This window comes from Sus scrofa, chromosome 12, assembly GCF_054392235.1.
Source record: "Sus scrofa isolate SSC_HxYL_T2T_F1_AM1 chromosome 12, Sscrofa_HxYL_maternal_Yorkshire_Landrace_v2.0, whole genome shotgun sequence".
NCBI lineage: Eukaryota > Metazoa > Chordata > Mammalia > Artiodactyla > Suidae > Sus > Sus scrofa.
The window spans coordinates 44,823,835-44,838,705 of NC_139394.1; the positions used below are offsets into that span (position 1 = coordinate 44,823,835).

Below are 14,871 nucleotides of genomic sequence, written 5' to 3' on the forward strand. Positions count from 1 at the left end.
TTCACCTTCTCTCACTCTCCTCTTTTCTCCCGTTCTGCCCAATAATGTCACGAACTTCTTGCCGTTATTGGAGTTTAGGTTCCTCTGCCAGCGATTGGTTGTTGTTCTGTGCGAGTCATTTCTTCTGTAGATGTGCTTTTTTTGTTGTGTTTGTGGGAGAGGGCGAGCGTGTCCCCCTACTCCTCCGCCATCTTGTCCTCTCTCTCAAATTTTTTATTTTGATGAAATCCAATTTAACTATATTTTTCTTTAGTTGTTTGTGTTTTGGGTGTCAAATCTATGACTCCAATGCCAAGTGTAAGGTTATAAAGACTTTCTCCTATATTTTTCTAGGATGTTTATGGCTTAATTTTTATATTTAAGTAACAAATCCATTTTGAGTTAATATTTGTATTTGCTGTGAGGTAGGGGTCCACCTTCATTATTTTGCATGTGGAAACCCAGTTGTCCTAGAACCATATGGTGAAAAGGCTCTTCCCCGTTGAATGTACTTGGCACCCTTGTCTAAAATCAGTTGGCAGTGGATATAGGCATTTATTTCTGGACTTTCAATTCTACTCCAGTGGTCTCTGTGTCTCTCTTTATCCCAGTACCACACTGTTTTGATTACTCTTTTGTAGTAAGTTTTGACACTGAAGAAATATGAGCTCTCTGACTTTGTTAATATTTATCAAGATTGTTTTGGCTATTCAGAATCCCCTGTAATTTCACACGAATTTGATGATTGGCTTTTGTTTTTCTGCAAAGAAAAAAAAAGGCTATTGGAGTTTTGTCTTTGAATCTGTAGATCACTTTGAGTAGCATAGGCATGTTAATATTGTCTTCCTATCCATGAATATGGGATGTGTTTCTGTTTATTTGGGTCTTCTTCACTTTCCTTCAGCAATATTTTGTGGTTTTCTGTGTGTATGTCTTTTACATCCTTGGTTGAATTTATTTCTAAATATTTTCTTCTTTCAGAGCCTATTGTGAATGATACTGTTTTCTTAATTTCCCTTTGTACATTGAAGGCATATGTATTAACACAACTGGTCTTTTGGTTTCAATCATATACCCTACAGCTCTACTGAATTTTAGTTCTAGTAGCTTTCTTGTTGATCATTTGGGATTTTCTACATATAGGGTCATGTCATTTATGAATAGAGAGAGTTTTACTTCGTGATTTCCAACTTGGATATCTTCAATTCATTTTTCTTGTCTAATTGCTCTAGTAGTACAATGTTGAATGGCAGTGGTGAAAGTAGGACACCAGTTATCCCAACACCTGTCTTTTGAGTTGTTTTGCTGCTTGCTGCTCTTTGCCTTAGTTTCAGTGAATTTTGGGGGATGTATGGAACTATTACATATTTCTCTTACTTATGTTGAGTACAGAAATGCACTCAAGTCTCTTTTAGCAGAAGCTACTTGTTTTGTAGTGAAAAGACCTTTTACATTTTCTAGTCTGCTATTGTTGGAAGCAACACAAGATGACACTTTGAAAAACTTGGATCTAGAAAGTGGTAGATTATTTCTCATGGCCCAGCTTGATGACCCTCTCTCCATGTCACCCAGGATTATAAAAACAAGCTGTCTTATCACCATAGAAGCTGAGTCACAAAGAAAATGTGGAAGTTAGTCGGACTTATAAGTCAGAGATGTCTGTTTGTTGGAGGGTCATCTGAGGAAACTGACTTGAAGAATGAGAGATATATAGATCTTGTATCCCATATAGTAAACAAGTTTGTCCCCCCTCTCAGCCAGTGTCTACTCTAGTGTCCTATCATGCAACACCTTGCAAATGTGTAATCAGTTGCTATGGAATTTACCCTTGTGAAAAGGAATCATATTTTAAGTTTAAACTGTGCATCTGTGTGTGCATGTACTTGGGGGGGTGGGGTGAGATATGGGGGAGACATATTTTGGCTCTTCCCTGCTTTTCTCCTGTCTGTTCTTTCATGGAGCGTCCAGCACCACCCCTCACTCTCTGGATCTCTGGGTGCATCCCACCCTTAGTTCCTAGAAACCCAGTTGTGTGGAGGTGGCTATGCTTACACCTGCCCAATGAGCTGTTGAGCTCTGTGACCTCCTGCTAATGCCTGGGGGTGACGTTGCCCAGTTACAGTTGCTGGGGAACCTCAAGTTAGAATTTCTTCACTGTAGGGTGTGTAAGGTTGCAGTCACTCCTGGGAATTAATGTTGCTTTTCCTCGGCTAAATGTGAAACCCATATAAATGAGTGTCTGCTTCTGGGATGATCGAAGTTAGAGCATTCCTATTCAGATACTGTCAATCACTCCTTCACTCTCTTCTGAGTGAGCTCAGGCTACAGAACCCAAGTGGGAGTCATGGAGTAAGTAAAGAGAAATGATTGGCAGCCCTCTGAGAGGCCCCTGTCAGATGGCAGATACATCCAGAGAGGCCTTCCTGGCCGATGGTGGAAATAGTCCTCATTCACAAGCCGAGAGAAGTATGTAATCGCTAGCCTAAGGAAGCTCCTGGTGTGATGGGGAAGGTCTAGGTCCTCCTTGAAGCAAGCTCCTAATCTGATGGGTGAGACCTTGTCTCTGCCCTGAAGAACCTCTGGTCTGAAGGGGAAGACACCCGCCATTGGGAGGTGGAAAATGTAAGGGAACCATCTTGTCCTCAGCTGTCCTCTTGGATAGGATCAGGCTGGTTGGAGGTGACAGTTGAAAAGAGTCTCAAGCACACATGCTGACTGGTTTTCTTATAAATAAAGGATATGAACCCTCACTGTCCCTATGAAATCCTGGCCACTCCTTCTCTGAGGTGAGGACCTCAAAACTATTCTGAGTTTTTTCCATTCTTGACCAGTCCTGTAACCCCTCCCTTGACTCACCTATTGAATTTGAAACATAGAAATTTGAGCACTCAGCATTTAGATTCTACAATTGTCAACATCTTCTGTATCTCTTTCATCAAATACCTATCTGTATATCTAGCCTTTAATACATCTTATTTTTGGCATATTTTAAAGCAAGATGCAGGAGTTCGCGTCGTGGCGCAGTGGTTAACGAATCCGACTAGGAACCATGAGGTTGCGGGTTCGGTCCCTGCCCTTGCTCAGTGGGTTAAGGATCCGGCGTTGCCGTGAGCTGTGGTGTAGGTTGCAGACGTGGCTCGGATCCCGCGTTGCTGTGGTTCTGGCGTAGGCCAGTGGCTACAGCTCTGATTCGACCCCTAGCCTGGGAATCTCCACATGCCGTTGGAGTGGCCCAAAGAAATAGCAAAAAGACAAAATAAATAAATAAATAAATAAATAAATAAATAAATAAATAAATAAGTAAAGCAAGATGCAGAACATCAGTAAACTTAACTCCACGCATATCATTAAGTAAAATTCAGTATTTGCTTGTGGTTTTTTCGTGTGCATGCATATGGGGAGGAGTGTTAAATTTATATAAATGAAATGGTGAAATGCACAAATTATAAGTGTATTCTTTGAGGGGATTTGATAAATGCTTACAAATGTATAACCCAAGTCCCTATCAAGCTATGGAACACTTCCATCACCCAGGAAGTCTGTTCATGCCCCTTTCCGGACAATCACTACTCTCATCTTGCAGAAGCAATCCATTTTCATTAAAAAAAAAAAAAGCCTTTCTAGAATTTCACATAAATGGAATCAAATAGCATGCACATATCATGTGTTTGAGATTCATCCATTTTGTTGCATGTCTCAGTACTTTGTCCCTTTTCTATCACCAAGTAGTGGTAATTGGTCTATCCATTTTCCTGTTCACAGACAGTTTATTGGGGACTATTGTGAAGAAAGCTGCAGTGAATATTCTTGTACATGTATTTTTGTGGACATATGTTTTCCTTTGGGTAAATCTCTTGAAGTGGAGTTGCTGGGTCATATGGTAGGTGTGTCTTCAGTACAACTACCTTATTGTGAAATATCTGTTCAAATATTTGCCCTTCTCTTTACTAGGTTGGTTGTATTTTTATTATTGTGTTGTAGTTCTTTATATAGACTTGATATAAGTCCTTTAAAAGAATGATATAAGTCCTTTAAAAGAATGTTGCAAATATTTTGCAAATATTTCCTGCTGGTCTGTGACTCACTATCCATTTTCTTTTGTGGATAGGAAGTAGGATTCATTGGTGTGTGTAAGGAGAGGGCAGTGATGAAGCCCTCAAGAGTGCAGGCTTACCATTTGTCCACAGAGCCATGGTTAGGAATATATTTGACCCTACAGCCATTCAGGATGAGCCACTTTTCAGCTGCCATGTCTTCCAATCCATCTTCATTATACTTAATAAAGCCCCATTTTTTGGAGATGTGGATCTTCTGGTGACCAGGGAACTTGAACTGGGCCTTATGTAGGACCTCAATCTCATGCTCATGGCTCTACAGCTTGATGCAATGGACACGATGACTTGGAGAATATAAACCCTTTCCACTGTGCCCTGGGGCTTTCTGAAGGACCCTGAGTACCTGTCTGGAACTTCGACTGGGGACAGCATGAAGTCAGACGTAAATGTCCACCGGAAGGGGTGATCTCCAGCATCCCTTAGGGCAACCCATGCAAGCAACAGGCTGCATTACTCTACTGAGGAGGCTGTTGTTCACAGTCATTGCACATCATCATTTTCTTACCTGTGTTTTTGATAAGCAGGAGATATAAATTTTTATGAAATCTTGTGTCATATCTTCCTTTTATAATCATTACTTTTTGCCTCTTTTCTAAGAAACCTTTGCCTATCTGTAGGACATGAAGATATTCTCCTACATTCTGTTCTGGAAGCTTTACAGTTTTAGCTTTTAGGTTAGATCTGTGATTCTTCTCAAATTAAATTTTATGTATTGTGTGAGATGGGGTCAGTGTTCATGTTTTTCTTATATTGATAGCCAGTTGTTGAAGCCACACCTATTGAAAAGACTGCTTTACCCATAGAATTGCTTTAGTTCCTCCTTGAAAATCAAATGACCCACCCATTTAAATGTGGATCTATTTCTGGGCTCCCTATTCTGTTTCATTGAATGATATGTCTCTCTATGCCACCATGATGTCTTGATGACTGTGCACCAATTTTTATAGCAAGAGTTTAAGTTAGGTGATCTTAAGTGCTCCAACTTTTTCTTTGTAAAGATTATCTGGCTGGGAGTTCCCTTCATGGTGCAGCAGAAATGAATCCGACTAGGAATCATAAGGTTGTGGATTTGATCCCTGGCCTTGCTCAGTGGGTTAAGGATCTGGCATTGTCACTGCTATGGCCCAGGTTGCTTCTGTGCTGTGGGTTCAATTCCTGGCCCAGGAACTTCCACATGCCATGAGTGCAGCCAAAAAGTAAAAATAAAAAGATTATCTTGGATATTCTATAAATATATACAAATATGGATATATTTGCATTTCCATATACATTTTAGAATGAGCTTATCAATTTCTACAAATTCTAGAAATTGGGATTGGGATTGTGTTGAATTTGCAGATCAAATTGGAGAGAATTGATATTTGAATAATATTGAGTCTTCTCACATAGGAACATTTATTTAAATCCTCCTTAAATTGTCTCAGTATTTGGGGGGTAATTTTCAATGTATAGGTCTTGAATATTTTTAGGTAAATTTATTCCTAAGTATTTTTATGTTTATTGGTGTTATTGTTAATGGAATTTTTAAAGACCTCATTTTCTTTTTTCTTTCTTCCTTTTTTTTTTCTTTTTATCTTCCAGGGCCATACTCGTGGCACATGGAGATTCCCAGGCTAGGGGTCTAATCGGAGGTGTAGCCACCGGCCTATGCCAGAGCCACGGCAACTCGGGATCCGAGCCGTGTCTGCAACCTACACCACAGCTCATGGCAACGCTGGATCCTTAACCCACTGAGCAAGGCCAGGGATCGAACCCTTAACCTCATGGTTCCTAGTAGGATTTTTTAACCACTGAGCCACAATGGGAACTCTATAAGACCTAATTTTCTGATTGTTTGCTGCTAGTATAGGGGAATACAATTGATCTATGAGTGTTGCTCTTTTATCCTGTGACTTTGTAAATTCATTTATTTGTTCTCATTGCTATTTTATAGATTACCAGAGATTTTCTACATAAACAATCATGTCATCTGTGCATAAACCTATAGGTCCTCCTTTCTGATTTCTGTGCCTTTTATTCTTTTATCTTGCCTTATTACCCCAGCTAAGATCTCCAATTAAGTGTTAAATAGACACAGTGAGAGTGGACATCCTTGCTTTGTTCCTGATCTTAGGGGAAGTGTCTATCAAATCATTAAATATTATGTTAGCTGTAAGTTTTTCACAGATGTCTTTTATCAGACTGAAAAAAATTCTTACTCCTCCTAATTTTCTCAGGTCTTTATTTTTTTTATGGCATTCATTCATCTTTTTCATGGTTGGGTAATATTCCATTGTATATATGTACCACATCTTCTTCTTCTTTTTCTTTTTCTTTTTTTTTTTTTTGATCTTTTTAGGGCCACACTCATGGCATATCCTCAGTGAGTTCAGACACCTGGTGAGTGATTCTAATTTAAAATCAGTGAGTCATCCTCAGTGAGTCCAGACACCTGGTGAGTGATTCTAATTTAAAAACCACAGGTTCAAGTCCCAATCCGGGTCTAGGCTGGGTTTGAGTCCTGGAACATGGTTTCGAGTCCCAAATCTGGGTTCTGGCTAGATTCAAACTATTGGTGCTGTCAGTTTTAGGAGCACTAAGAGAGAATTCAGGCTCCCTGCTGCTTAGGGAACAGTTAGTTATGTAGGAAAAGGGGTAGTTTCTATATTTAGCACAGGTGTGTGCTTGGGCTAAGTAAGTATTCAAGGGTTGGGGGAGGCCATCTCTTTAGGAATGTGGGTAATGGTTTGGGGTAGGGGGTAGAGGGAAGTTGTAAAGGAACACCCCATGTCGAATGGCTGTTTAACTGGTCTCCAGGGCAGCTCCTTGCTCTGGGGGGATCAGCCTTCTAGATTGTAAATCTGATCAGAGTTTTGGTGGCATTTGGCAAGTGATGTCCGATTCCCCACCTAAGACTAGATACTGTACTAAGTACTTTAGATCCATTCCTTAGGATTACTCCTTTCCAGAGAAATCCTAGAAAGCTGGTATTATGACTCACCTTTCACAGGTGAGGAAAGAGAGGTTTAGAGAAAGCTAACTTGCTTAAGGTTACACAGCAAGGAAGGTGCAGAACTGGGACCTGAGCCCAGGTCTGTCTGACTCTAAAGCATATGCTTATAACTCTGATATTCTGCTGCCTCTGCTATTCCAAGATCTCAGGATCGAAAGAGCCGCCCTTAGAAACTACCAGGCTCAATCTCCTACTTGAGGGGGAGGTCGTCCTGCGAATCTCTGATGGGGGACCTTCCCAGCCTAGTTTGAACACTTCCAGGGTTAGGAGCTCTTTCTCTCCTGGGGAAGCCCATCTGCGGTTGGACAGTGCTGATTGCCAGAGGACCCTTTTTTCCAAGGGTCCCAAGAAGGCAGCTTCCCTCAGTCCCCCCAGCCGGTGCCCTCCGGAACTGCCTACGTCCCCTCTCCTTCAGCATAGACCATGTGTTCCTCCAGCTTGGCTGTGGGAGGACTGAAACAAATCCCTGGGCCAGAGAGGGGCTGACCTGCCCAAGGTTGTGCAGTGGGGGTGGGGAGCCAGGTAAGTCACAGGCGTCCCCAAGAAGAGATGTGCAAAATGTTCCAGGTCTTTCATCTTAAGTGGTTTCTGATAGCTCTGGCTGAGTGATTGCCTGGAGCCGCCCAGTTTAACATTCATGTAGATTCCAGACTGGGCTATTGCAGGAGTAAATCACCCCTGCCTGCCTTCACCCCCTACCCAGCCCCAGCCCCAGCCCCTGAGGACAAGTAGCTCCTCTGTCTCCATGGCAACAGGCTCATCTGTTTTACATGGCATCCCAGGCCAGGAGAAGTTCATTCTGTCCCAACTCTGCTAAATTACTGATAGTGCAGGAAGAAGCGGTGGGGGGGGGGGGTGATGAGGGGGAGGGGAGTGGGCCTCCGTAGTTCCTTCTGATCCCATTTAGAACAAGGCAGCCTATCAGAGCTGGAAGAACCCTGCGAGGTCCACTGGCCTAACACTCTCATGTTATGTATGGGAAACTGGCTTCAGAGAGGAAAATTGGTAGTCACCCAGAATATCAGTGACAGGGAGGGTCTAGTGGGCAACCAATAAACATTTGTTCAGTGAATGAATCATAGAATCCCCAAGAGTTAGAGGCAGCCAGGAGATTATGCCCAAATTCCCATCCATTGAATGAAAATGTCCAGAAATTAACAGATGGTCACCCAAACTCTGATGGGTGCTTGACCAGTGCTAGATCACGATCTCAGCTGCTTCCATTGCCAGGCACTTTGAATGTAAAAAGAAAGGTCTTTTACACACTGAGCAGGAGGCTGACTCCCTGTAAATTTATCTGTCTCTTTGGATTCTGTCTTTTGGAGCCACAAAGATTCTAGTCCTTTGCATGAGTGGTCTTGTGTGGCTGGCTCTGGGGGAGGTCTGAGAAGCTGGATTCCCCATCTTACAGGGGCCTAGAGGGGTGACGTAACTGACCAGAGCCAGGTTAAGAGCCCAGGTGTCTTGGTCCTTGGGTGGGGTAGTGGGGAGCAATTGTCTCTTCCCTCTTCTGGGTGCTTCCCATTCCGCACCCATTTGGGAAGCAAGGTGGTAGGGGGATGGCCCAGCCTATTTCTTGTCTCTACCTTTTGTGGCGTTAGTTCCTGAGCTGCCTCTTTTGTCTGGCCTGTCCCCCAGACCTGTTGTCCCTGTAAAGCAGAAGAAAACAAAACAAAACAAACAAAACACTCAACTTCAGTTCTGGGCCTTGTGGGCAGGTGAAGATGGTGCCAGGTCCTGTCCATCCAATCCAGCTCCTCCATCACTGTTAGAACAGCCCCCATGAACCTAAATGATGTGAAGCCTGGAGAAATGAGGAAGGGTCAGGCTCTCTTATCTCCCTGCTGGTAGAGACTCTGCTCTATAATTTTGGGACAGCTACTAAGCCCCTCAAACATTTCCCTTTCCCCTCCTAGTGCCCCTTAGTGTCTTATATTTCCTGCAAGAAGCTCCAGATGGGAGAGGGTCTGTGAGGATGGGCTGTGGGCCCAGTGCCAAAAGGGTGATGGCCTTGGTGGAGAGCTCTGGAGAAATAAGGAGTGGTTGAGGCAGGAGGCAAAGTTAGGGCTGAGAAAGGGCACTAGAAGGTGACCATTTAATTTTTCCTTCCCACTCATCTTATATTCTGCCCCTCACTCCTGCTTTTTCAATTCGGCTGGAAAGCCCAGAACAGTATCAGTCCATCCTTCTTAGCCCTCAAAATGAACTGACTGCCATTAGGTAGATGGACACCTGGATTCCCTCTGCTTTAACTGGGAGCTTACTGTCTACCATAGAGACCAGTGGTTTAGCCAATCAGTGCAGGTATGTAAATAAGAGAATCCTGAGTACCTTTCTCCTGGCCATTCATCAGCTGAGTTACAATCTCAGCTCTCTGATTGGTTCATCAGAAGACTGGGCTTGGGGAGTTGCTGTCATGGTGCAGCAGAAACGAATCTGGCTAGGAACCATGAGGTTGTGGGTTCAATTCTTGGGCTCGCTCAATGGGTCAAGGATCTGGCGTTACCATGAGCTGTGGTGTAGGTTACAGACGTGGCTTGGATCTGGTGTTGCTGTGGCTGTGGTGTAGGCCCTCGGCTACAGCTCCGATTAGAACCCTAGCCTGGGAACCTCCATATGCTGCAGGTGCAGCCCTAAAAGGACAAAAAGATTAAAAAAAAAAAAAAAAAGGGAGGAGGAGACTGGGCTTGGGCTTTCAGGCGCAGTTAGTTTCTTTAATGGGCCAGTGGGCAGAGGAGGGAACAAAAGAGTAGATAATTAGAACACACACATACCTTTTCAATTCACTTTGGGAAGCATTACATCAAAATTTTGCAATATGCTTGACTTCAAATAATATAATAATTGGTTGCCTTTTGCTTGTTGGAGGATATGGGGGATTGGAGAGAAAGGCAGACCAGCACAAATATGGGATGGATAGGGTAGCTATCTCCCACCCCCTCCTCCCACCAGTTACACTTCTCTAGGTTATATTTTGTCTCATTTTTGATGGTAAAAGACCCCTCTCCTTAGCCCCCTCCCTCAGATATATTCACCCTGACCTCTCCAACATTTAGCACTAAGGCCTCTGGGTGTGCCTGGAGCAGGGTTCTGTGTGCACAAACCAGACATGAAGATGGATTGTTCCCTGCAATAAATATCGACTGATTCATAAATCTGGTTGCCAGATTCGATCAAAGTCGCTGCCTGTATAATCCAAGAGCAGGAAGATGCCAGCTAATTCTGTGCTGGGGCCGGCTGATTCCCAGTGGAAGATGTTGAAAAAACGTCAGTGCCTCTTAGCTCTGTGCAACTTGGGGACTGTGTATCACACAGATGGGGTTGGGGAGAACAAATCCATCCAGCTGATGAGGCAGGTGTCAAAGACTAGAATGAACCAAGGGACAGAAGATTCTACAGGGTAGGACTGTGGCCCCTTTTCCCCCATTATCCCAGCTCCCCTCCTCAGCTTAAACCTGTCTCTACAGCAACCACTCTCAGGCTGAGTCTAAATAATGCTGAGCATCTGGACGAAAAGCAAAATCAGCCAGCCCATCACCCAGATGTTTCCAACTACCTGGAGCTTTGTACATAGAAAAATAAAACACTGATGATGATTTTTCACTTTTCATCCAGATGTTGGATGTCAGGTAAATACAGCCTTGGGGGCCCTTAGTTGCTCTTTCCTAGAACCTCCTTATTGACTTGAGTCCCACAGCCCTGATGAGGAATTTACTAGAAGGGGAAAGGCAGTTGTTCTTGCTGGCACTTACCCTTTGGGTGCTGTTGGTCTGTGGCTGCCCGTTGATTTTGAATATGTTTTTCTAAAAATTTTCCTCTCATCTCTCTCTCATACACACACACACACACACACTGTCATAGCCTCCTCAGTATTGGTCTAGACCCTCCTGATTGAATAGAAGCATATGCTTCGGTGGAGAGAAACGTGAGGCTGTAATTACCATGATAATTGGGACCACCCAGTGGAAATTTCCTCCCTGACCTGGCCTGCCTCCCACTGCCCTCACTCACTCACACACTTGTTCACAGTTGGGTGGTCTCACAGGTGCCTGGCTGTGACATCTTGCTGCTGCTTCTGAACACCCACCCAGATTGTGCCGGGGTGGTGCCAGCTCCTGCCTTGGGAAAGCTCAATGTCTCATTCAGGGACAGTGCACATATGCGCCAGGCACTGTTGGAATCTCTAGGGATAGAGCAAAATGGACAAAATCCCTGCCCTCACAGAGCCTGTGTGGGGCAGACAAACAAGTACATGCATCCATGAGGATAAAATGCATTATACTAGACTAGTGTAAACTGTATACAAATGTATTATATATTAGGATAAAGTGTATTATGCTAGACTAGGATAAAATGTACACAAATGTATTATATACTAGGTTAAAGTGTATCATCCTCCACAGCCAGAGGTATTCAAAAGAAAAGGCACGAGAGTGGGGGTGAGGCAACAATGCGCTGACTTGGAATCCTCGGATTCAGGACAGGAAGAGGTGGGTCAACCACACGAAGTCTGGAGGAGATGCAGGCAGAGGGACCTGCAATTGCAACGGCCTGGGGGCAAGAGAGTGCCTGGGGTATCTGAGGAGTGGTGAGGTGGCAGATGTGGCTGGGGAGGAGCCAGCACTGAGGAGAGAATAGAGCGTGAGGTAGTGAGGTCACAGGTCCTACAGCGCCCTGACAGTCATCTCAAGACTGGGCTTTTTCTTGGGTGAGCACCATTCCCACGAAGAATCCTCCTAAGATTCAAGGTCCGAGGAGAGAACAGCTTCACTTTTCCACCTGCCAGAGCCTCCTCTTCCTCCTCCTCCATCAGTGCAGGACTTTCTGGAATGGGGATGGTCCTTCCAGGGCCCTGGCACAGCCCACTTCCATTTTGATGCCACCCACACTCATGGTCTAAGGCCACACCCCTGTTTTGAGCCATACAGGGGTCTCGGCCTTGGAATGGCCTTGGGATGGCTGGCCTGTCCACGGGGACAGGGCCTGCCTACAGGGGGAGAGAAAACAGACCTGATCCCAGGTGAGTATCTCATTGGCTGGTCCTGCCAGCAGTGAGGTCAGCCACCTGCTGATTTGCATGGCTTCATAACAAGCAGCGTTGTTTTTGATTGTTTGTTTTAATGAATGGAATGGTCCCTCAGTCTTAGCTTGATCCACCTGGCTCCTTCCCATACTGTGGAACTTTAAAAATCTAATCTGAGGGGAGTGTTGGGCAGAGTAAGACATTTTCCGATCTCAGATCTACTATACACCTGCTGTGTGATCTTGAACAAATTGGCTGAGTTTCCTGGAGCCTCAGTTTCCTCATCCATAGAGTGGGCACAATGGAAAGGTGGCAGCCTCATGGCGGCATTGGGAAGGCTAGACGTGACTGCATGCATCAAGGGCCTGGCACCTAGCGAGCCCTCTGTGAACCTCGGGCTCTGTGATGACAGGTAGGTCCTGGGTTCCCGGCCTCACCTGGAGTGTCAGGGAGGCAGAGGCACTGGAGCCACTATTCATGCCCGAGGCCCTGCTTGGGTGTCAGGAGGCCCTGGGTGTGATTCTAGTACTGCTCCCCGGGCCCAGCTGCCAGCTCTGCAGTCGCACCGGGACGGTCCTCATGACTGTGTGGGTGGCATTGGAGCTGGACCGGCCTCTGCCTTCTCTCAGGTGATGCTTGTTGGTCCAGTTCCCTTTTGTTTTTTTGTCTTTAGGCTCATAGTTTCTGCAAGTTATAGAAACCATCTGGGACTTCCTGTTGTGGCTCAGCTGTGCCAAACCTGACTAGTATCCATGAGGATGCAGGTTCGATCCCTGGTCTAGCTCAGTGGGTTAGAGATCCGGTGTTGCCATGAGCTGTGGTGTAGGTTGCAGACACAGCTTGGATCCCACGTGGCTGTGGCGTAGGCTATGCCGTGGCTATGGCTATGGTGTAGGCCTATAGCTGCCGCTCCAATTCAGCCCCATATGCCACGGGTGTAGCCCTAAAAAGCAAGAATATAATAAAGTGAAAATAAATAAAATGACCATCTGCATCAGTGAAAAGAGAGGCGTCCAGAGAAGGGGTGTCAGGAGACTTGGATCCTCGGGCCACCTGTGCTGTGTGACCTTGGGCGGGTCACCTCTTCTCCTGGGTCTGAGTAATCATTGCTATAAAAGCTTGAGCTTGGCCCAGAGGATCAGGGGGTCCCTCTGACTGGGAAAAGAATTTATTCTGAGGGTCAAAAAAATCAGTAAATCAAACCCCAAAGTTGAAAGCCTCTCATCTGTGAAAAGAATTTAAATTACCCTGTGTTTAAAAAAAGAGGGGGGAAAGAAATTAATGGGGCTTAGAATGGAAAGTTCAAGGCAGACCCTGCTCTGCAGGCAGTGGGGGGCAGGGCGAATTATTATCTTCAGCATCTGAGCATTGCGACTGCAATCTCTGCAGAAAAGGTTTTTTTTCAGGTGTGAGGAAGGGGTGAAAAGGAACCCCTACCCGAGAATTTCAGATTAGGTGTTAGGAAGGGGAGGAGATGGGTCCCAGTGTGGGCAGCTGGGAAAGATGGGGGCCTCTGGGTAGTCTGGCCAAATAGGTCTGGCATGGGGGTGCGGGTTAGCTTGGAGGCTGGGCTGGCAAGGAGACATTTTCTTAGTTTAGAGAGTCAGCTTTACTATGAAAAAGTCCAGCAGATTTTTTTCTTTTTCCCCATGAGTTAGCCTCATGGGCCTAACTGGATCTCCAGAATTTGCTTTTGCTTTTTCCCTATTCAGTTTGTTTGAACATCAGTGCTGGGCGTTGGGGTCAGGGTGGGGAGATAGACTGGGGTGAAGAATGGGTACCTGGTGCAAATCAGTGTGTGTGTGGCAAGAACGCAGATAAACCCCAAGCGAGTTCTTGGAAGCGGCCATAGTGGGGGGTGGGGTGGGGCTAGGGGTCCGTCCCAAGGTGTTGGGGATGGAGGTTGTTACCCGACTGGAGAACTCGAGTGACTCGGTATAACGAATAACCTGGAGAACTTGAATAACCCGGAGGACAGAGATCTCAGTGGGTGTTCCAGGTGGAGGTGGCAGCAGGAGCTAGAGGGTATAGGTCTATTCGGGGACCAGGAAGTGGCCCAACACCCACTGTTGTTCTAGGCTGACTGCTTGTTCTTAGAGACCCCGGGCCCTTGGACAGGACAGTCCTACGTCCAAAGAGCTCCGTCTCTTGTCAGCAAGATGGTTGGACCAGGCGTGGACCCCTGGCCTTTGCTGAGCCAATCAGAGCCCTGCTCCTGGGAATCTGAGTCCTGAGAACTTGTTAGATGGATGGTGGTGAGTGGCCTAAGCTTATCCCAGGGGTGGGAACTGGCTCCAGCCCGGGACATGGGGCTGTGGGCAGGCTGAGGAAGCTGGTGTGCTCGAGGCGCCTGTGTCCCGTGCGCATCCCTTAAACTCCCTTGCGTGAGCACTGGTGGGTTTTATGTTCCTGGTCACCAACAACCCTTGTGTGGAGGCTTCCGACTCGCTGCAGGATGAGTGGGTGCTGGGAGGTGCCAGGTGTTAGAAATGAGCCTGAGGAGTTTGGGCCAGTTCGAGCAGGATTTTGAATGCTGGGCTATGAGATGAGATTGTGTGTGTGTGTGTATTTGTGTTTGTGTGTGACTAAAGTCTTTGAGCAGCCCTGGAAGCCCCTCATCGCTTATTAGCTTTCCCTAAAATGCCCCTTCTTTGATCTTCCCTGGCCCCGACATTGATTATTGCCCCCTCCTTTTTCACAGCATGGATTATTATTTGAAATTACGGATTGCTGGTCTACTCATTGATGACCACGCTCTCCCT

At 45.6% G+C, this 14,871-nt stretch overlaps 1 protein-coding gene and 1 pseudogene across 4 annotated transcripts in view; one reads left to right on the forward strand and one right to left on the reverse strand.

Moving 5' to 3' along the window:
- The window catches only part of CCT6B (chaperonin containing TCP1 subunit 6B), a 277,630-nt gene that overhangs the window by 245,052 nt on the left and 17,707 nt on the right, over positions 1-14,871 (forward strand). The window lies entirely within an intron of this gene.
- Positions 4,496-4,618, reverse strand: LOC146398250 (small nucleolar RNA SNORA70; annotated as a pseudogene).